The sequence below is a fragment of the Aedes aegypti genome, chromosome 2 (genome assembly GCF_002204515.2).
Source record: "Aedes aegypti strain LVP_AGWG chromosome 2, AaegL5.0 Primary Assembly, whole genome shotgun sequence".
NCBI lineage: Eukaryota > Metazoa > Arthropoda > Insecta > Diptera > Culicidae > Aedes > Aedes aegypti.
In genome coordinates this window covers 111,503,080-111,524,689 of record NC_035108.1, presented here as the reverse complement: position 1 = coordinate 111,524,689, position 21,610 = coordinate 111,503,080, and the positions used below count along the sequence as shown (strand labels likewise).

At 35.7% G+C, this 21,610-nt stretch overlaps 1 protein-coding gene across 3 annotated transcripts in view; it reads left to right on the top strand.

Moving 5' to 3' along the window:
• LOC5576163 (UDP-N-acetylglucosamine--peptide N-acetylglucosaminyltransferase 110 kDa subunit) overlaps positions 1–21,610 on the top strand; it is a 129,018-nt gene that overhangs the window by 1,278 nt on the left and 106,130 nt on the right. The gene's annotated exons all lie outside the window — the stretch shown is intronic.

Sequence of the window (21,610 nt, the reverse complement as noted above, 5' to 3'; positions counted from 1 at the left end):
GTTATTTGTTTATTATCTATTATTTGTTTCCTTTATGAGTTTAATTCCAAACATTACATTCATCTCTGGGGCCTTCCTTAGCCAAGTGGTTAAAGTCCGCGGCTAAAAAGAAAAGCTATGTTGAAGGTGTCTAGGTTCGAATCCCGGTAGGTCCAGGATCTTTTCGTTATGGAAATTTCCTTGACTTTCTTGGGCATAGACATATCATCGTACACACTTAAATTATTTTACGGATTCGTGTGAAATCTCAACAGCTGAACAGTTCAGTAAAATACATTTTTGCAATTTCTCATCGTAATAGGCTATTTTTCATCACGCCAATCTGTCATGAAACGGCCTACTTTCCTGCACTGAAGTATACAGTGCGGGAATAATCATTACCTAACTGAAACCAGTGTTGTAATGATTCATTATGCAACGCTTTCTCATTACGCAACTGTTTTGAGTTGCGTAATGAATCATAGCACATCAATTTCTTAGAAATTGTAAAATAATGGTGTATGCATTCCAATATAATTTCCGATACCCTCAAGTGGTTTCCTACGAAATTGCAAAAAAAATGTTGTTCCTCGTAGGATAAATTTACGACTCGTGCTGTAAAAATCATCAATCTGCAACTTGTTCCGTAAACTACTATTTTGCAATTTCTCATCGTAATAGGCTGTTTTACATTACGCCAACCCGTTATGCAATGGCCTTCTTTCCCGTATTGTCGTATGAGTCTATTACCTAACTGAAAAGCGTTTGGTAATGACTCATTACGCAACGCATTTGAGTTGCGTAATGGTTTATTACGAAACGCTTTACGATCACGTAATGAAGCACATGTGATTTACATAATTATCATTCATATGTAGAAAAACGGAAAGGTCTAGGTAAACTACTATAACGGAGTACGGTAAATTTTACAGTATTCGGTAAAAAATCACCGGAATCCGTTAAATTCCGACGAAGTTACGGTGGTTTATTTCACCGAACTGAAATTCACCGTAAGAGCTTAGTGTGTACCTGCCACACGATTTACGGATGCGAAAATGGCAACTTTGGCAAAGATAGCTCTCAGTTAATAACTGTGGAAGTGCTCATTGAACCTTAAGCTGAGAAGCAGGTACAAATATCACGAAGAAAGTATTTTTGTTTTGGCTTTGTGCACTAGCAGATGGTTTAAAATAAGAAGATCAGAAACGTTTGTCAACTATTTCTCCATTTCAGTGCCTTTGAAAAGCTTCAGAATTATCAAAATTTTATTTTAAATCCTCTGCAGAGCTTTCTTTCTAGTACTAAAACAAACAGCTAGTCGATATTAGTACAGCACACAACATGGCTGGCCTAAAAATTTGTTTGAATATCAAAAGCTTGTTGACAAAGTTTTGATTTTCAGGGACAGAGAAATTTTACATATTTGTTCCATTTGGCTTGATTACCCTCAATGTGATTTTTAAAAGTTAAATTCTTATCTAGTATGAGCCCTAGATACTTAACTTCATCTGACCAATTTATTGGTACCTCTCTCATCGTGACATATGTGTTTCAAATAAAAAGCTCTTGGTTTATGTGGAAATATTATAAGTTATAAGCATGAGGAGATCTTTATTTTTGCAAGTATAAAGAAAAATATCCAAACACTTTTTTGCAATCTATTACAGATGACACACAGGCTCCGTCCTTTGGCAGAGAGCCCTGTATCATCCACAAACAAAGATTTTTGACATCCCTGAGGTAACTCAGGTAAGTCAGATGTGAAAATATTGTATAATATTGGTCCCAAAATGCTGCCTTGAGGAACACCAGCTCTTACAGGAAGTCTTTCAAACCTGGAGTTCTGATAATTAACCTGTAGTGTACGATTTGACAGATAACTTTGAATTATTCTAACAATGTATGTTGGAAAATTAAAGTTTTATAATTTTACAATCAAACTTTCATGCCAAACACTGTCGAATGCCTTTTCTATGACTAGAAGAGCAAGACCAGTAGAATAGCCTTCAGATTGGTTTAAACGGATAAAATTTGTTACACGTAAAAGTTGATGAGTGGTCAAATGTCCACGGTGGAACTCGAACTGTTTATTGGCAAAAATTGAATTTACTTCGATATGGACCATCATTCTGTTCAAAATGTCCTTTTCAATTGTTACGTGAGATTTGTACATCTTCTTCTAGTTAGCATTACGTCCTCACCGGGCAGAGCCTACTTCTCAGCCTATTGCCCAAAGAGCACTTTCACAGTTATTAACTGAGACCTTTCTATGACAGTATTGCCATTTTTATTTTATGCGACCAGCACTATGATACCGCCCATGTTTACATAGTCGACGTAAGCGCCAATATGATCAAATTGCATTTTTTCATTGCTATGCATTCATTATCTAATAATAAGTGGAGTGCTCCGTGAAGCCCAAGCAGGATGGATCGTTGTTGCGTCGACGGATAGGTTTTGTTCTCGGTTTCGCGCGTGTTTTCGTCGATGGAGAACTTCTTTTTTCCCTGTTTTCGCGCGTCTTGCTGGATAGTGCTTCGTGAAAACGGTTTGTTTTCGGGACGCCAAGAAGTTTTTCTGTTCGCACTGTGTTGCGAAGAGATATTTGTGTTCAGTCGAGGATGGATTACCAACTGGTGAGTTCGTTTCATGCTTATGATAACACATTTTTTCTTGAAAGTGTAACTTTTGTGTAATATTAAAACAAACTTTGTTTGGTTCGTCACTATAAGTGTCGGCATTATGCTTGTTTTACACAATTTCAATATACATATATTTTTCTCTTTTTTACATTATTAAAAATATCTTTTGAAATGTTCGACATTGTGAATGTTGACGTATTTTTTAAAAATTCTACCATCTCGAGACAAAAATGCACAGTAATACTCATATGTAATTTTCAAACAAACTATGTATGGTTCGTCACTACAAGTGTCGGCATTATTGCTGTTTCATATGATTTAAAATATATAATGTAATTCTCAGTTTTCGCAATTAATAAAAACTTCTTTTGAATTGTTCGATATTATAGATGTTGACGTTTTTTTTTGAATCTACTACTAAAAACTTCTCGAGACAAAAATACAAAACTAGTTTTAAATGTAAGTCGTATATTTCCCCCTTGTCCATGGATCGCATCACCGACCAAAGGTGACTCCCAGATCTTTTCCTCCCCCACTAATAAACACCCTTCCCGTGGTGATTGTGGAGATGCAGAGGTATTCTCGGTCTCTAGAAGCAACAATCATTACACCCTAACATTCCTTCCCCATCCCAACTGACTGTAAGGACTTGGCCGGCGCCGTTATTGATCAATAATATTAGATCTGCTAAAATTGCACTTCGAGAGTAAGCGGAAACTCCCATCCCTTATTCATTTGGATCCCAGTGCAATTCTTACCAGTTCCGATCAATCACGGAGTAGCAACCATTGACATGTACAGTCAGTCTATGCTATGCTATGCTATGCTATGCTATGCATTCATTATCTAATAATACACCAGTTGAACATGTGAACGGCATTTATTCCTTCAAAAATAGTTGAATTATAAGAGGCAAACAGATCGACATGAGTACACCAACTCATCTGAACAAACACACGTTTTATCTAGTGCTTGTTCGAATAGTTTAGCGTGTAAACCAGATTGATATGACAGTGGCCAAGTGCTTACGTCAATTCATGCATATAATCGTTCATTAATCTGGCAGGTTGGTCAGATAATATTATGAATGCGTTTTAGTTGAAAAAAGTACGGCGTGGAACAAAAAAATCTAACTCAGTCAATCTTTAGCAAATGCAGAGCTTATCTGATTGAAATTGTGCAAGAATGCAGTCGGAAGCACAAAAACGCATTTCCAAGCAATGAAAGAGCTGATGGTTACGTCAAACATGCAAACATGTGTAGGATACTCTATACCTAAGAAGTCAAGGAAATTGCCATTGCCAAAAGATCCTGGACTGACCGGGAGTTGAACCCAGATACCTTCGGCATGGCTTTCCTTTATGGACCTTACCTTTAGGCTGAGGAATGTCACCTATCAAAATTCAAACATATGGTGAGTTTTTTCTAAGTTACAAGTTATTGTTATGGTTTGAATCACTTAATCAAAATAAAGTGGCTGAATAAATCGGTAGCAGCCGGTATTACCGCTCTGAATAGTGGAGAATGCCGTTCATGCTAACAACTTGATCAATTAGTAACCAAGAGACCAATCGATCAAGTTTTCAGTGGAACGGCTGTCTGGTTCTTTATTTTTGTCCTTTGAAATTTTGAGGTACTGTTTCGATTCATCAAGATCATTAAGGATATCACACCTCCAGATATTGTCTGAACAATTCTTGAAGAATATATTTGAAGCCAGTGATGGTTTGCGTAAACTCAAATTCACCTGTTTTACGTATGGAAATTCATAAATTTTCACTAAAAATGCGCATCTAATGAGTAGGGAATAGTTGATTTCAATCATTTAGTTTTTGCCATTGATTGTAAATTTGTGAAAATATCAATGTTCAGTATCGTAGAACAGATAGGTCAGAAGTCGCCTTTGTCTAGAGCTTACATTCTTTCAAATGGAGTTTCGTATATCTACTCTTCAGTTTCTGCTGCCTGAAGATCACCAAGAACTACAATGCAAGAGTTCTGCTGTGATTCTATAGAGTTCACTACGTCCATTGAAAATATAGAAAGTAGTCCACCAAACATCTTTCCAAAAGTCTGATTTGGAAGTTCTCAAAAAGTAACCAACATCCAATAATTGAGAATCATCACTATCATCTTTCACAAGATGTCAAAGATTTTTTCAAGTGAAGTTCTCTCCAAGAATTTATTTAAAGATCTGTAAGGTGCCCACCAAGTTCTAGGAGCGCTTTTAAATATTTTGAGAAACGTTTGAGCCGTAGGAAAAAAATGTTAAAAATTTTGCCAGGAATCTACTTAGATATCCATCAAGAATCTTTGAGATTTTTCAAGTGTCATTACTACACTGCCCATAACTGCATATTTGTAACTAGAGTTACTGTGCACGTGCTGTAGCCTTAGGTGCAGGAGCCTCATTGCTTGCAAGCACACGGGAGCGCTGTACATTGTAGGTCTTTGGTGCGCCTCATTTTTCTTGAGAAGTGTCTCACTGCGGGCTCATGCGCTCCGTCACATGTGCTGTTTAAAATTTAGCGCAATAATTGAAATGATTACAAAAGTTTTCAATGAGGATCGAAATTGTAACTCTAGGATCACGAGTCTTCGACCATATCATGTAGGTCACCTAGACACCTGCATAATAAAGCGGAAATACTTGTAGAGGCTTTTCGTTACTAAGCAGTTGTTTCACAACTTGGATACCGATGGCGAGCCGTAGCGCCGAGCAGCGCATGAGACGAGTCTCCCCGAGAGCACATCACCTAGCGCGCGCTTTTAGAATTTTCGTGAGCCTCCGTCTAGCGCAGCACACTAGGATTCCGATGAGCCGAGAGACGATTTGGTTGGAGGCTCGTCAGTACATTTATGTGCTCCTGAGAAATATGTAACTCTATTTGTAACATTCGACAAAAGTAGGCATTGAGTAAATGGGATACCAAGTTTGCATTTTATTGCAGTATGGGAGGAAACTAAAATTTCAAAAAATCATTAAAAATTCAAAAGAGCTTATTTGAGGCTGAAATTTTGTACAACTCATACCACATATTGGGTGAATAGTCAAAAAATAATTCTGATAGAAATTTCGTTGCTACTACATTATGAGGCTCATGTATAATCTCAATGTGACTGTTATGCGGTTACATTTGCCAATGTGACAAAACAACTTGGTATTTTTTTCGAATTTTCTAGAACAAACTCACAGATTTTAGTAAGTTGATCGAAAGTATTTATCATTTGATGACTCTCCCCGGTATTAACTCCAATTTGTCAAAAATGTCGAATGTGACTGTTATGCAGTTATGGGCAGTACAGATATCAGTTAAAAACCATGTGAAAAATCTTGTTGGTAGATTCAAGAGATTACCGCCAATAATGTAAACAGTGAAAAATTTAAGATTTTTTCATTCCGCAAAAGTTTTGCACAACTTCCAAGATATTTGGCAAAATTTGCAAAGGATTTAGCTTGAAATTATCAAGTGTTTTCGGTTAATACCTCTAGGATCTAGTTTCATTTTTCAATTCCAATTCTGATTCCAATATAATAAGGGTTACAATCTCTCATTGATAGAATGGCATGGCATTTTTTATCATTATTCGCGTATTGAAAACAAAAACAATAAATTGTATTTTGAAACTATTTTCAAAAATATGAACTATGTTAATTTAGCTTATTTTTGTAAATCAAACGAAGTAAAAGATTCCTTACATTTAATCATCAATAGGGCGATATTCAAAACTGAAAAGGATAGATGGCTCTTTTTCAGTGGTAGCATAAATCCTGAAATCCTGAAGCGAAGAAATCAACACGGAAGATGAACTACATACAAAAAGTTATGTATACACTCATTACACTTGATTTCTAATCACTACTTTTTTGATCCAGTTTCCTAATTGCAAGTAATTTACGTTTTTGATTATTTCCCATACGTTTGACAGTTCTCCGACTAGCGTTCTTCCATTCGCTTGTGTTGAAAGTTTAAGACATTTGAGAATCCAACGTAGCGCGATCAGTGAGTGGAATACAAACAACACTGTCGTCACTCGGCGGCCAGTGAAAGAAACTGAATGTTCGCAAGGTTGTTGCCTGTACTTTTTGCCGCTGGCGCCAACTGTTAGCGTTTAAGAACGAAATAAACAGTCGGTACCATATTCAAAAAAGACAGTTCTCGCGAAACATTACTAAAGGACCTATGTACATATGAGAGATTCTCTCCTCTCTCGCTCTCTTTCGATTATAACAGTGGAATACTAAAGCTTTTGGGAAGTTTTTCACTACAGATCGAAAGGCAATTTCTTCGACTAGCGTTTCATACAACAATCGCAACAGAAGAGGTTAATGTGACTCAGTTATTGATCAAAGAGAAAGTAAACAAAGAGAGCCTCTCATTTGTACATAGGTCCTTTAGTAATGTTTCGCGAGAGTTATTCACAAATGGCTTCGCGGACCCTTTGGGAAGTCGGAACGGCCCCTAGGGGTCTGCGGATCACCGGTTGTGAACCCCTGTTTCAAAGGGTTCGAAGTTTCATCAGAGATCATTGTACACGTTTTCTTCGGCTAGTGTCAGAGATTACTGTAGGATTTCCTTCAAATATACCTTCCAAATAAGAACTTTTCTTAGGTACAATTCATAAATGCGCATGAGCATGAGCATGATTGATCGCCCGCAGATGCTACTCCGTTATTGCAAGAACAGCTGTACTTACACAGGGAACCAATAAGAACGTGCAAATTCTTGAAAGTACAGTTGGAATAATTTCTGGACATATCGTAGAAGAAATTACTAGTTTATTTTATGAAGCAATTCTGAATAAAGATCTTGAAGTATTTCCTGAAAAAAAAAATAGACGGAACTCCAGTATTGGAGTAATAGATCAAAGACCTTCTTGATATTTATTGCCTTTAAAAAATCAATAAACCTCTGGAGTAATTTCTTTGTAGCTAGATATTGTAAAATTCCATGGAAGTATAATGAAATGAATTCCTGGAAATCTGGGAACTTTGTTGAGAAATTTCAGGAATAATCTTTGCAGGAATCTGAAGTATTTTCTGGAGAAATCCTTTAAAAAAGTTTTGGTTGAAATTTTTAAGTCATAAGTAAGAAAAGATTCCAATCATGCACTTCATGCTTTATGTTCCGAATATGACGAAATGAAAGACAATTTTGAAAGACAATTTACACCGTCTTCAGCCAAAGGCTGCACAGACTGAACTATCACAAACATTAGGCAACGGACAACACGAAACATCCAGTAGCCCAATGATGAATTTTTCGTTTGACGAAAAGTTTCCACCGACTGGAGCGGGAATCGAACCCACATTTCATGGCACAATACGTCTTAACGAGTGACGCCGCTAACCGCACGGCCACGAAGCCTACAATTTTAGTTACCGTTTGACAACTAAAAAGTGCAGTTACGAGCCACCTTCAGATTCTACAAAGAAAAGCAACAGAGATTCTTCAATGCTGAGTTTTTTTAATTTTTATTCGTATGTTTATTTTTGACGATAACCTATTTGTTTAAACTACAGTATGGCCCATAAAAAATGCGAAAATTGTTTGAACGTGAATATAGCATCCACAGGCGTTATTTTCATTGTTTTTAATAGTGAATGTAATTGCTGGGGCCCAGATAGCCGTAGCGGTAAACGCGCAGCTATCCAGCATGACCATGCTGAGGGTCGTGGGTTCGAATCATGCTGATCGAGGATCTTTTCGTGAAGGAAATTTTCTCGATTCCCAGGGCATAGAGTATCTTCGTACCTGCCACACGATATACACATGCAAAAATGGTCAATCGGCAAAGAAAGCTCTCAGTTAATAACTGTGGAAGTGCTCATAAGAACACTAATCTGAGAAGCAGGCTTTGTTCCAGTTGGGACGTAATGCCAGAAAGAAGAAGAAGAAGAATTGCTGATTATTGTAGAGTGTTCTGACACAACTTCGCTATCCAGGGCAATTTTTGTCATATTTTTCTTACTGTCCTAAATAATGTAATAAAGCAAATAAGTTCAAAGGGTTTTTCCGCCCAAAGCTAGGAACAGCGTCCGAATGTCGTATACTCTGGTAATAAACTTTCCACCTTAAAAAATCACACTTTATTGTTGAAAATTTTAGTTTGTTTGGTATCAGAGGATGAAGGAGTTCTTAGAGAACATGTTCTTCATGATCCCAATAAAATATTTTACCAGGGTCATAGTTTTGAGAGCTTTTGCGTTTTATAGGTTTGATATGCCTTTATTTTTTGTGAAAGTTCAATAAAAAATAAATGCGGAGGCCTATAACAGATTTTTGAGGATGAAATTTGTTCCTTCGATTAGAGACAACTTATATCAATACTAGCTCATAGGTTTTGAACAAAACGGAGCCGCTTATCACACTTATATGAAGGTTCAATCAAAGCTCTCCAAAATGAGCCGTTTTTTCGAAAATATGTTTAAGTCTCCAATTACCCAGGTATGAACCAATTCTATCATTTGATATTGGCATAGTAAGCTCTCAGTTAATAACTGTGGAAATGCTCATAAGAATAGTAAGCTGAGAAGCAGGCTCTGTCCCAATGGGGACGTAACACCAGAAAGAAGAATCTAAGATTTGCAAACAGAACATATAAACTAGTTATAAATTGAATACTAAATGTCAGTGTCGAACTATAGGAAAAATAGAACTATAGGAACTATAGGCAAACTCAATATACAAGATTTTTGATAAATGTTTTAAATGAAGGTAATGTTGATTGTAGTTGAGACTCCTCCAGAAATCTCTCCACATTCATTCAGTATTTTTCTCAGGAACTCTTCCTAAAATTCTTCTAGTGTATTATCAAGCAATTTACACAAGGATTGCTCCAATAATTCACTAATGATTTCTGTTTAGCATACCTTACAAATATACCACAAAAGCTGGTTTCAGAAGTTCTTATGGAAAACCACAAATATTTATTCTCAGGTTGACGAAATTCGCTTATGAATTATTTCAGAATACCTTACGAGAATTTTCGGAAGAGTTCCTTCGGCATTTTTATTCGGTCATTGTTCCGATCTATTTCGTATGGATTTTTCAGATATTGCTCCAAGAAATCCATTACGATAATACCATGAAATCTATCCAGATGCACCTGCAAATTTCCCGTCTTTCTCTTCCTTGCAGATTATTTAAATAATTAATTAAGTAAAGTGAAATGGATTTTTCAAAAGTTAACTGATAGTTTCACACAAAAAATGTTACAGCTATTATTCCTGTTATTTCCCGGATTGATTCTACATACATTTCTCCAAGGGTTCATAGATTTCTTTAGATAATCCTGCAGGATATGAATCCGATTAGGATTTTTTTTGCAAATCCATTACCCATGAACTTATTCTCATAGTTATAACAATATTTAAAGTCACATTATTAGAGTTATCTAACAATCAACATGGACTCACGATGAATTTTCGTTAGTAAAACCTCTCGGACCGGGTCCCAAACATGCATTCATTTATTTAAAAAATCCTTTTTGTGAACTTTTTTGGAAAAATCTTGTGAAGAATTCCAGTAGAAAGCTCTGAAGTATACCCTAAATTCTGAAAAAAAAAGAAATGCTATTCTTGAAGAATTTCTAGATGAATTCCTGAACGAAACTCTGTAGAAATTTCTGGAGGTATCAATTCAATTATGCAGAGATGAAAGTAATGGAAACCTCTTATGATTGTCGAAGAACAGATGATACTCAAGACCTTCATTATTGATAAAGTATTTTAAATTCGGTGTTTTATTTGATAGCTCTTTACCAGCTGGATGTGAAAACCATGCCCTGTACGAATATGATTTTAAGCCACTGTAACACCTTCAAGGCGACGATGTATGCGCAATCAGTTCGTTCAGTTTTTTTTCCGAACAATGATCTTTCGACTGGTGATTTCTATTTGCGATCAACTCTATTATGTGTATATGTATAATAAACCTATTTGTTCGTACCTCCTGCGACTTGAGCTCTCTGCCTGTTTGTAAGGGTGTTAGGAAGAAAAAAACATAACACGAAGTCGAACAGAACAGGTCACTGTCACATGGCGTGAGGCTTCCGATCCCATCTACCTCCCCATCTCTACAGCCGAGCAATGGAAAAGACCTGAGCATATCGGATGCCACTGACTGACTACTGGAGGCGTTCTGGAAAGTTCCATCGTCGATGTGGTTTGTTTATCATTTGGATGTTGATTTTGCTGCCTTTGAAATTTTAAAACTGTGGCCCATCCTATTGCTTCTGATTGTTATAAAATTTTGATTTGGAATTTCCTTATGTTTTCGAACGCAGTTTGTGCTTGCGGTTTCGACTGAATTAAGTGCGGCAATATGGATCAAGCTGAGCGATGATGACTCCATTTTCTGCGCGGCATCGCAAAACCGCAACAAATACACTTCTCTACCGTCAGTAGCATTGGTAGGGGTCAGCAGGGTAAAATGCGCCTACCAAGGTCTAACCATTATTCGAGAATAATTTTCTACGAACATCCACCTTTTGTAGAAATCTCATATAAAGGTCGATAGTAGTTACGGGCCTTCCTGCCGAGTGGTTCGAGTCTGCGTCTACAAAGCAAAGCCATGCTGAAGGTGTCTGGGTTCGAATCCCGGTCGGTCCAGGATTTTTTCGTAATGGAAATTTCCTTGACTTCCCTGGGCATAGAGTATTATCGTACTTGACACACGATATACTCGTATCCACTGATACGAGTAACTGACACTGAAGAAGACTGCAAGTGGTAGTCGAAATACGCGTATCTGTCAAAGATAAGCATTTAGGAGCGGAATTAAAAGGTATACGGTACTCCATCTACTTTTAAGTTTTTCTATTGAGATTCTGCTCAGAGGATTCAAACATTAATTAAAGAGATACACAAAGTACATTATCTTAGGTACTTCTTAAATTTTCAACTATGTCCATTCAAGGCAGAAATGATAAAATGTTCAACAAAAAGTTAAAAGGAGCCAACATTTCCTCGTATGAAAAAGAGGACATTTTCAGTTCAAAGAATGACGGGTGGACGGATGATCAAAAAGGATGAAATGTTATCCAGGATACCATCTGCTAAGCCAGAATGGAACCCGAAAAATCTCTGAAAAAAAAATCCAAATGAAATTGCTGGGGGAAGCCCACGTGGAATTGCTAAAGAAAGCAATATTTCAATTTTTGTTGTGATCTCTGGTGTAATTCCTGGAGGAATCTCTATTGGACTTGCTAGAGAAATTTCTAGTGGAATTCTTGGAGAAATCTCTGGTGGATTTCCAAGAGAAAACTGAGAATTTTTTTTCGGAATTCCTGGAGGAATGGATGGAACTTCTGGAGACATTTCTGAAGGAATACTAAGGAGAATTTCTGGAGGCATTTCTAAAGAACCGATTCCATGAATTCGAGTTAGCGTTAAAAGTTAAGTTCATTGTTTATCATCGAATGATATATTTGTCTGGTATTACCAAATTGCCCCAACTTGACAGGATCGGAATCGATTCTGGATATCATTTTTTATGTTTGGTTTGTGGTATACCTTCCATTTAAATCGGGATAAAAAATCACAAATTTTAAGCTGACGACATGGTGCTATATGAAGTTCTAACAAAAGCCCTTCCACGCCCTGTTGTCTATCATTTGATGATTTTGTAAATCTTAATATAAAATAATTATGTTTAAGCTGACAAGTACAAGATTATAAAATTCTGAATATGTTGTATACCAGTTTCTAAAATAATGAAAATCGAATGGAATGAATAGAATGGATCGAAAGGGATTTTTGCGAGCGTTTTTTTTTCATCCTACTACAGAAATTTCCTTCTTGTAAATTCTGAATTCTATCTTTAATTTCTGTTTTTTTTTCATTAATTCTTCCTAGAATCCCCCTAATTCAATCAAGTTTACTACAATGACTTCAATTCATATTGGTTCTGCTGTTCTTCCAAGCTAAAGATTGTTATGAGCTATAATAACTACAGCCTCTAGTCTACACAAACTAGGCAGGTTTGAGCTTTTCAATATTACAGCACAAAATAGTACGGCAGCGGAACAACAGTACCGGTACCTATTGAAAGACGCCTAAGACATATAAAGTACAGAATACACTGTGGCACAATCTTATGATGCGAAATGAGATCAAATACTCATAGGAGTTATCGTACAGCTATTTAGCAAGACCATCCAATTCGTGAAAGTAAAATAAGTTCGATTGAAAATCGTTTTGAGTTGGAAACATTTTCGACTTTCTAGGACATACAATTTCTCATCTTCGTGCTTACCAAACGACACACAAGTGCAAAAAATGTCAATTTGCAAATTAAGCTCTCTGTAAACAATTATGACAGTGAACACTTCTTAGAATATAACACTAAGCTGAGAATCATACTCTGTCCCAGTAGGAACGTAATGCCAGAAAAAAAGAAAAACTTATGATAATTCATTGAATAATGAAATAGGGCATTCTATACCAATTCCCCTTACGACATCGTAACCTTAACGTAGTGTTTTCAGCTTTGATTTGAGTTGGCTTGCGTGCAGAAGTGTGCAATTGACAATCAAAATAAAAACCTCCTCAACAACTCTTATTTTTTTATTAAGGCGAAGTAGGCCGTCATTGAAATTTGTACGCGTCGTTGATGATTGTTGCTGATTCATCTCACGATTTCGAATCGAAGAAAATCAGTTGATTTTGCACTGACACAGCTGAAAAGGTATCAGCATACTTCATGCATGTTAGCGCGTATAGTGATACTTTTTCAAGTCAATATAAACTATCAAGACTGAGTTTTATCAGTTTGAAATGCAAGCTGAAAATTCATCATTGTTGCCAAAACGAATGACGGGCATTAATGTTGCATCAATACAACCTAAAAATTAAATAGTTGTTTTCAGAAATTATTTCATTTAACTTGCGAAAGTGATTTCTGTAATTTGTTTGCTTCTCTTCCTTCAAATTAGACTAAAATAGCATTTGCACCCCTTTGTATTATGCGTTTCTCATTTGCACAAGCACACATTCGAGTTTTGTTTCGTGCTTTTCTTTTTTCAGCGCAGTTAGCGTTACCCCTGTTTACAGAGAGAGCGGCATTATGGTCGCAGGGGTAGGCGGGGTAAACACGTTTAAATTTAGTATGGAAATCGCGTTTGAATCACTCCTCGGCAAATTTTACTTCGGGACGAGCTGTCATTATGTAAGTTGAAACGTCATTCAGTCGACGGAATGAAATCGTTTTTAATCATTTAATATATCAAAATTAAGATATTGAAGTGCAGTAAAATCGTGTTACAATTAGAAAAATGTGTTCTTTCGATCATGCTATGAAAAACTGTGAATTTTTCATCACTAAACACCCCAATTGAGCTAATCCTTAGAGCTCATCTTGCCCCGTCTACCCCTACTCGGGATTGCCGGAACGGAGACGATGCTCTGCTCACGTCATCCATACCATGGCGGGTCATTGTGAGATGATGTACGCAGGTACCAACACCGGGTGCTGGCTGTGCCATGGATTTGATGGTCGTCATACAAAAACAGTAGTGAGCCGCAATCGCAAAGAACACTGTTGTTGCTTTTGCTTGGCTTCCCCTGTTGGGGGGGTGCTGCATGTAATAAACGGTAGTTGTATTGGTAGAAGGTGCGTTTTTAAGATATGACATTGAGGAAATTTTGCTTGATAGGTCTGACTGGGTTTGAAGAAAAATGCTTCAAGTTTATCATATTCCATGTTGGCCTGAATCGATTTAGAAAGAAGTCTAAAGATTTTTATTTTTTTCCGAATTCAGATCCACTATCGTTATTGTTTTCATTTGCTGCAACAGATAACTAAAATGTACGGAGCGCATCAAACCTTGAATCTCCAGTTAGAATAATTTGCAAAATCTTGGATTACATTATAGCAATGTTCCTCCAGCAAACATTTCTGGAGTAATCTCTACAAAGAACCTAATGCATAAAAAATAATAATTGTTGACGAATAAAAAAGCTCGCAGATAGTAACTGTGGACATATTGCCGGAAAGAAGAAAAAAATGTGCTTATATTATTGAACTAATTCCCTTCATAACTTCAAGAACTAATTTCCTTCATCTACAAGAACTCTTCGAAAATTTCTTACAGAGAACTCAGGTTCCCAAACATTTCGGATGCGCGACCCACCCAGCCGTCTGGCGTATTTCACGCGATACTCAGTAAAATTCACTGAATTTCAGGTTTTTGAAATTCAAAGAAATGGTCTTCAAAATTTTCATCTCTGAAAAAATTAGTAAAGTTTTTCTAAAATCTGACACAGAAAATTTGCGTCGTGACGTCTATCGTAATTCCATGTACAGAAGTGTTGATGTGGAACTGATTATAATTTTGCAGTTTTTTGTGTGGTTCTTCAAAAACTAACTAGTTCTTTGAAAATCGACATTAAGATGTCTTAACATCAACATTAAGCTTAACGTTACTGTCTTAAGTGAATAAGTCTTGATTGTTAGTGCCAACTGACCTAATGCCTGGTCATTGGAAGAAATGGTTAGACCCACATTTTGGAATGCTATGTCATAGAGCAGGCCTGCCCAACCTTTTTGAACCGCGGGCCAAATCACAAAAACAATTTCGGGTCACGGGCCACATTAAAAAAAAAACAACAAATATTCGCATAAAGTCTGACAAAAGTATTTGACAAAAATCAGTTAATGAAGTAAATTTCTTTTGAAGAAATCGAAAATCATATAAGTTCTGCTAACCATTCTGGTGGAAATTATGAGGGTTTCTTTCAAAACTATTTAATAATTTCTTGCAGAATATTGTGAAGAATCAACCCCATTTCTTTTTTTGATTTTGTGCAAACAAAGCTCTGGATTTTATAAAAATCATACTTCTAATATTGTCAGAATCCGACCCGAAATGTGCTGAAATTCAGATCAAGCTTTTACGAAAAACTTGGTCAGAATTGCCAGGATTTTATGAGTCCTAGGATTCCTTCCGAATCTCACTCAAAAATCATTTCGATAAGCAACCTTGAAATTGTTGAGAGTGCTAAAATGTAAGGTTGTGAAAAACTCAATTTCTCATAACTCACGCTTGAGATTTTTCATGCGTGAGTTGTCAATCACGCGACTCAGCAGTCAAAAAATCATGGATGAGTTGGCTCAACTTTTTGACTGACTGTCTCGTATTTCCACAGTTTACTCACACACGGCAATAATTTCTTGTTAGTCCTGTAAAATTCTACTAATCCTTTCTAACGTAAACAACAACATTAGGGTTTCACGAGTTTTTGACGGGTTTTGCCACTGAATCATTTTTTACGGTTTGAGTTGATAGAAAAACTAAAATAAATTGCAAAATCATCAAAATCTCAAGCGTGAGATTTGCGAAGCAGATTTCTAATGAGTTTGCTCTCACGGGAGTGCGTATTGATTGAGATTTGAGTGTGAGTCTATCAACACTGCTAAAAAGTATTTCAAAATCCAGGCTAGAAGTCTTTGGAATTCTGGTAAAAATTCTGTGAGAATCTTGCCAATGTTATCCGTGAAAGTCGTTTTCAGAATTGTAAAAAAAACCCTGTATAAGTTTTTTTTTATAATCCTGTCAAGCAATCTGCGTGAATAACGCCTAGGTTTTGGTAAAATTTATTTCCAGGATTCTGTGAGAATATTAGCCTATGATTTAGTGAAATTATGTATGAAAACTTAGCCCTTTGTCCATAAGTTTTGCTCAGGCTGCATTTTTTGAATGCCGAAGGAAGGCGTTGTAGAAACATGGTTGAAACACACATAATTTGAGATTAGGAATTTGAATCACTTATGAGTTAAGTAAGTAGTTAAGAAGATTTAAAAACAATTTAAACAAATTATTAGGTTGATATCAAATTGGAAATAAAATAATTTCTTATTTCAGATTGGTAGTCAATGGGCCGAATATGAGAAAAATCTTCGAACCCTCCGCGGGCTGCACAAAATGATGTCGCGGGCCAGATGCGGCCCGCGGGCCGTACGTTGGGCAGCCCTGTCATAGAGGATCCAGAGATATCTATGCGAGTAGTTCTAATATTCTTCAAGCATTCCTTCGCACATTGTGCTTTAGTTTTTCTTCTAAATAATCCTCAAAGAATTGTCCCGGAGATTCATCCAAACAATTACTCTAGAAAATCCTTCAGCAGTACAAATCAGATATTTCCAGACATCTAACAAAAATTGCTCTGAATATCCTCCCAGTACTTCCTCCAGAAATACTTCCCAACATTTTACCGCTAATTATTTCACTGATTCGTTCGGTTACCACCCATTTTTGTAGTTGTCACTCAAGGTAATCTTCTTAAGACATCCACAGGAGTCCTCTTTCTCCTCCAAAAAAATCAATCAAGAAATCACGTATAACTTCTGATCTCGCCCTAAAAGCCATTGGTAACCGAGTGTGTAACTTGTTGTTTCCGAGCAAACAAATGGATTTACAAGTTATTCAATAATGCTGTGATGAAGAGCAGATTTCCCTCTATCTCCCAGTGATGATAGTTTTCATTCATGGTCAATTCATTTGCTTAGCAACAAAGAGCTACACTCTCGGTTACCAATGGCTTTTAGAGCGAGATCGCAATTTATGCGAGAAATCTTCTAGCTGATAGAAATATTTTGGATCGGCGGTCTAATGAGTTTTTCACCTTTAAAACTTTAAATACCTAACAAGGACCAATATTTTCGACTTTTAAAACCACTTAATTTTAAAACAAAATTAATATTTGTATCAGAATTTCTTCAGGGATTACTCCAGCAGACTTCCAAAGATTTATCTGCTTCTTTGTCAAGTAATTTTACCAAAGATTGTACAACAAGTTTTTTTTTAGGTTTTCATCAAAAAATGCTACAGTAATTATCACAATAATAGTTTCGATTTTTTCAATAAAAAATGCTTAAGAAGCAATATCCCTGCAATTCTTCCAACATTTTACATAGGGAATCCATCACGACTTCCTCAAGCGTCTAGAAGTATATTCAGTTCCTGGAGAAATTAGGCTATTTTTTTATAAAATTTCATAAATAATGTTTGAAGAAATCTGTAAAGTAATACCTGGAAGAATGCTTACATAAATTTATGTTTGAAGTCTTCGAAAATTCCTGATCGAAAGTTTTGCGGATACATAGTACCAGTAGAGTCCATGAACGATAGATTCGCTAGATGAATTTATAGAGGAATCCAATCCCTCGATAAACTTCTGGGTGTAACCTTAGAGTAACTCCTGATTAAATTTATAATGAAAGCTTGGACTAAATTTTAAGAAAATGGAATACATTGAATTTCTGGTGAACTGAGAGACCCTCCCTCAGTGAGGGTTTGCTTGACAAATTACTGAAAGAATATTTGAAAGAATTTAAATATAAAACAGAATAAAGGGTTTTGATAACTCGAATCTGAGTATTTCCCCCAGAATCTTGAGGAATCCTACTTTTTTAACCAAATTGGTCTCTAAAGTCACCTTTTTCTCTTTTCTGCTTGAAGTGAGTTTAAATTTTAGAGGCTCCAGAGAATTTTTTATTGATTCTCATGCGACTATTTCACAGCTTCTTCCAGAATTTATTTTCCAATTCGTTCAGGGGTACTTTCAAGATATTATCGAGCGATTTCTCCAAAAATTTCTTCTGCAGTATTTATAAACACTTGATAAGACATTCTAGAGATTGCTTCATCAATTCTCCTTAGAAATCGTTCACAAATCATTTAAGGCAATTTTAGAGGAATTTCTCCAGAATTTACCACAACGCTACTACCTTTAGTTATTTTCACATGGATTACTCTGATTTTCTTTCCAGGGGACCTTAGGCGTCATTCCAGAAATCTCTCACCAATGCTCCCAGGAAATCCTTCAGAAATATTTCAAGGCATTCTCAGAGAAAATTTATTCTAACGCTACTACCGCTACGCTCTAGAGGTTTTCTCCAGAAATTTGTCCACTAACTTTTTCACCGATTTCTCCAGTTGTTACTCTCTAGATGATTTTTCACAGATTTCTACAGAAGTTTTTCCAATAAAATCCCACAAAAGTTTATTCCATTTTTTTTGGATCAATTTGTCCAGGGGTTTTCCAGCAATTTCTACAAGAATTCCTTCAGAAGTTCGTCGATCTTCCGTTTTTTCTTCCAGACATGTTTATATGGATTCATTCAAGAATTTCGTTCACATTTTCTTCCATGAATTTCTCCTAAAATTGTTCCAGGAAGTCTATTAAGAACTATTTCTCAATTTCATGAAGTGCCTTCAGATTTTTTTCTAGGTACTTATGTGGCATTTCATCCAGGGATTACTTTTGTAGTTTTCCCAAACATTTCCCGAGTAAATTATCGAGTAAAAGTTTATTGAAGGTTTCACAACACCAAATACTACAGCGATTATTACACTCCTACGATAAAGGAATACAAATTTCTTCATGGATTCCATCCTATGTTTTTATGTTTATGTTTTTTTGAATTTCTTCAAATGGTTTTACAGTATAGTTTCCAAGGATTCATTTTTTTCTATTATTATGTTCATCAATACAAGTCATGTTACAAAAATCAACATTATCTAGAAAATCTGACAAAAAATATGCAGCAGTCCATAAGTTTTTTTTCAGAGATATTCGCAAGGCATTTCTATAGAGTTGACGAAACTTCTGTTCTTTTGTTTATTACTTTCATATTTCGCTGGGAAACACCTCCCGGAGTTCCTTGGGCAATTTCTCCATACCTGAATCTGAATATCTGAAGGAACCTGATGAAGAATCTTTGAAATAGTTTCTAAATCATTAGACAAATTCCTGGCTGAAATCTTAGAGAAATCCAATCCATGGATCCATGAAGAAATTCCATCGCTGCTGGAGACATCTCTTGAAAAATAACTGGTTGAATTTTTGAAAATGTCCTAATCGCAAATATTGTTAGAAGTCCTTGGGAAATCGATGGAACAATTACTAAACTCATTATTCTTGGAAAGCTTAAAAAATTAAAAAAAAAAGTTATGAAGTTATTTTTTAGTGGTCCTTTGAAGACTTCAGGTTATATAGTTCAAAGTATCTTGAACATATTTTTCCTAAAAATTTCTTAGGAAGTTCGTAAAATAATTACTGAACGAATTGGCCAACAGCTGAACTACTTTGTGAGAATACCATGAAACAATATTTGCAGTACTTGGGCCCTGCAAGTACATATTATTTCATAATTCACTTGGCATGGGGTTTTTGTCGCTTGAATTGTCTGGAATCACTAAAATACTATGCATATTGTATTGTAAACTTGTCGTAGTTTCACAAGGAATTCAAAAAGAAAACTCGAGATGCCATGTTGACTTTTCTGGCAAATTCTTTTTTTGATCATTCTTCTTCTTCTCTTAGCATTACGTCCCTACTGAGACAGAGCCAGCTTCTCAACTTCAATGTTCAATTAGAACTTTTACAGTCTTAATTGAGAGCTATGTTTGCCAAAGTTGCCTTTTTGGTTTTGTTGTATCTTGTTGCAGGTGCGATGATTCTCTTAGGCTCGAAGGAACTACAATGCTGAAATCTGTAATGGAATTGATCTGCGGTCACTTTTCTCTTTGGAACAATAGCTCTGACGTATGTGTACATCCAATCAGCGTCCGCAAGCTTTAAGAAAATTGTACATGATATTACTAAAAGCAATCTTTGTATCAAAAGTGTTGATAGTGTGCATTTGCTGTAATATGTAAAGATCTAAAATTTTCTATAATTTCTTGTTTTGCAGCCGTTCCATGAAAAACTGATCTAGTGTGTCACCGAATTCCGTGAAAATTTGCTATTTTGTTCCTTCTTTTTTAATTTTTTGAAACTTATAACTTTTGAACCGCTTGACCGATTTTCAATTTTCTTGGACAAAATGAAAGCTAAAGATTTTGAAAAGACTAGTTCTTTGTAATTTACAAGAGGCATACGCCATATTCAAAAAGCGATTTCTTTTAATTAAAATTGGGTTCTCGATGTATGCTAGCAATTGGCTCAAAATAATGAACATACATCGCTGAAAATTTGAGAGTATACATAAAATTTTCCGAAGTTTCTAGAAAAAATGAGAACAGTAATATCCTCTTTGGTCCCAGAACAGAAAAATCCCAAAAAAAAACTAAAAAAACATATATATTTTTTCATGTAAAAACCAATGTTTTTCAGAGTTTTATATTTTTTATGAAAAGTTGAAATTTTAAGCTTCTATAAAAAAAGATTGGAAAAAGTTATGATTTTTTTAAAAATTGAAAATCTAATGCGCTCAGACCTACAGTGTGTGCCGATAAAAAATTGCTTATTTTTTATTTAAAAACAAAAAACTAAAAAACACGAAGAAACGGAAATTTTTGATTTTTTTCATGTAAAAAAGAAAACAATTTTTGTGAAATTTTAATTTTTTTTCTTGAAAAGTCAAAATTGTTAGCTTTTATTTCGTCCAGTATCAGACAGTATCAAGGTAACAACACTTGAATCGAACGTTGCATGTTTTGATTCGAAATAAAAAAAAGTTAAAATAAACGTTTCCGCCTGACCCAGATTCGCACCTTCAATCTTCGGAGTGCTAGTGTTGTATCTTACCTCGAAACAAACTCGCATCAGTTGAAAGTGGTTGAATTGATCTCAATCACTTTGTACAACAAGCTGTCAATGATTGCTTCCATACAAAAGACATGATGTTCAAAATCAACGACTTTTTGCTTCAGAGTCTAGTGCTAAAGACAGTGGTGCAAATCCCAAGTTAGAACTATTCAAATCATAATGATTGGTGTTTTGATCTGAGTCAAATGATTAATCCATTCAATCGATCGAGGCATACAGACATTGATTATGTTGATCTCTTGACTCAATTCAAAACATCAATCACCATGATTTGAAGATTTTTAGTTTTGGATTAGCTTTATTGTCTCTGAAATGGAAAGTTATTAATTTTGAACATGGTATGGAAGCAATCTATCATTGACAGCTCGTTGTAGAAAGTCGTTGGGATTACTTCTACCTTTTTTAAAAGACAAGAGTTGGAGTGAGATAAGAC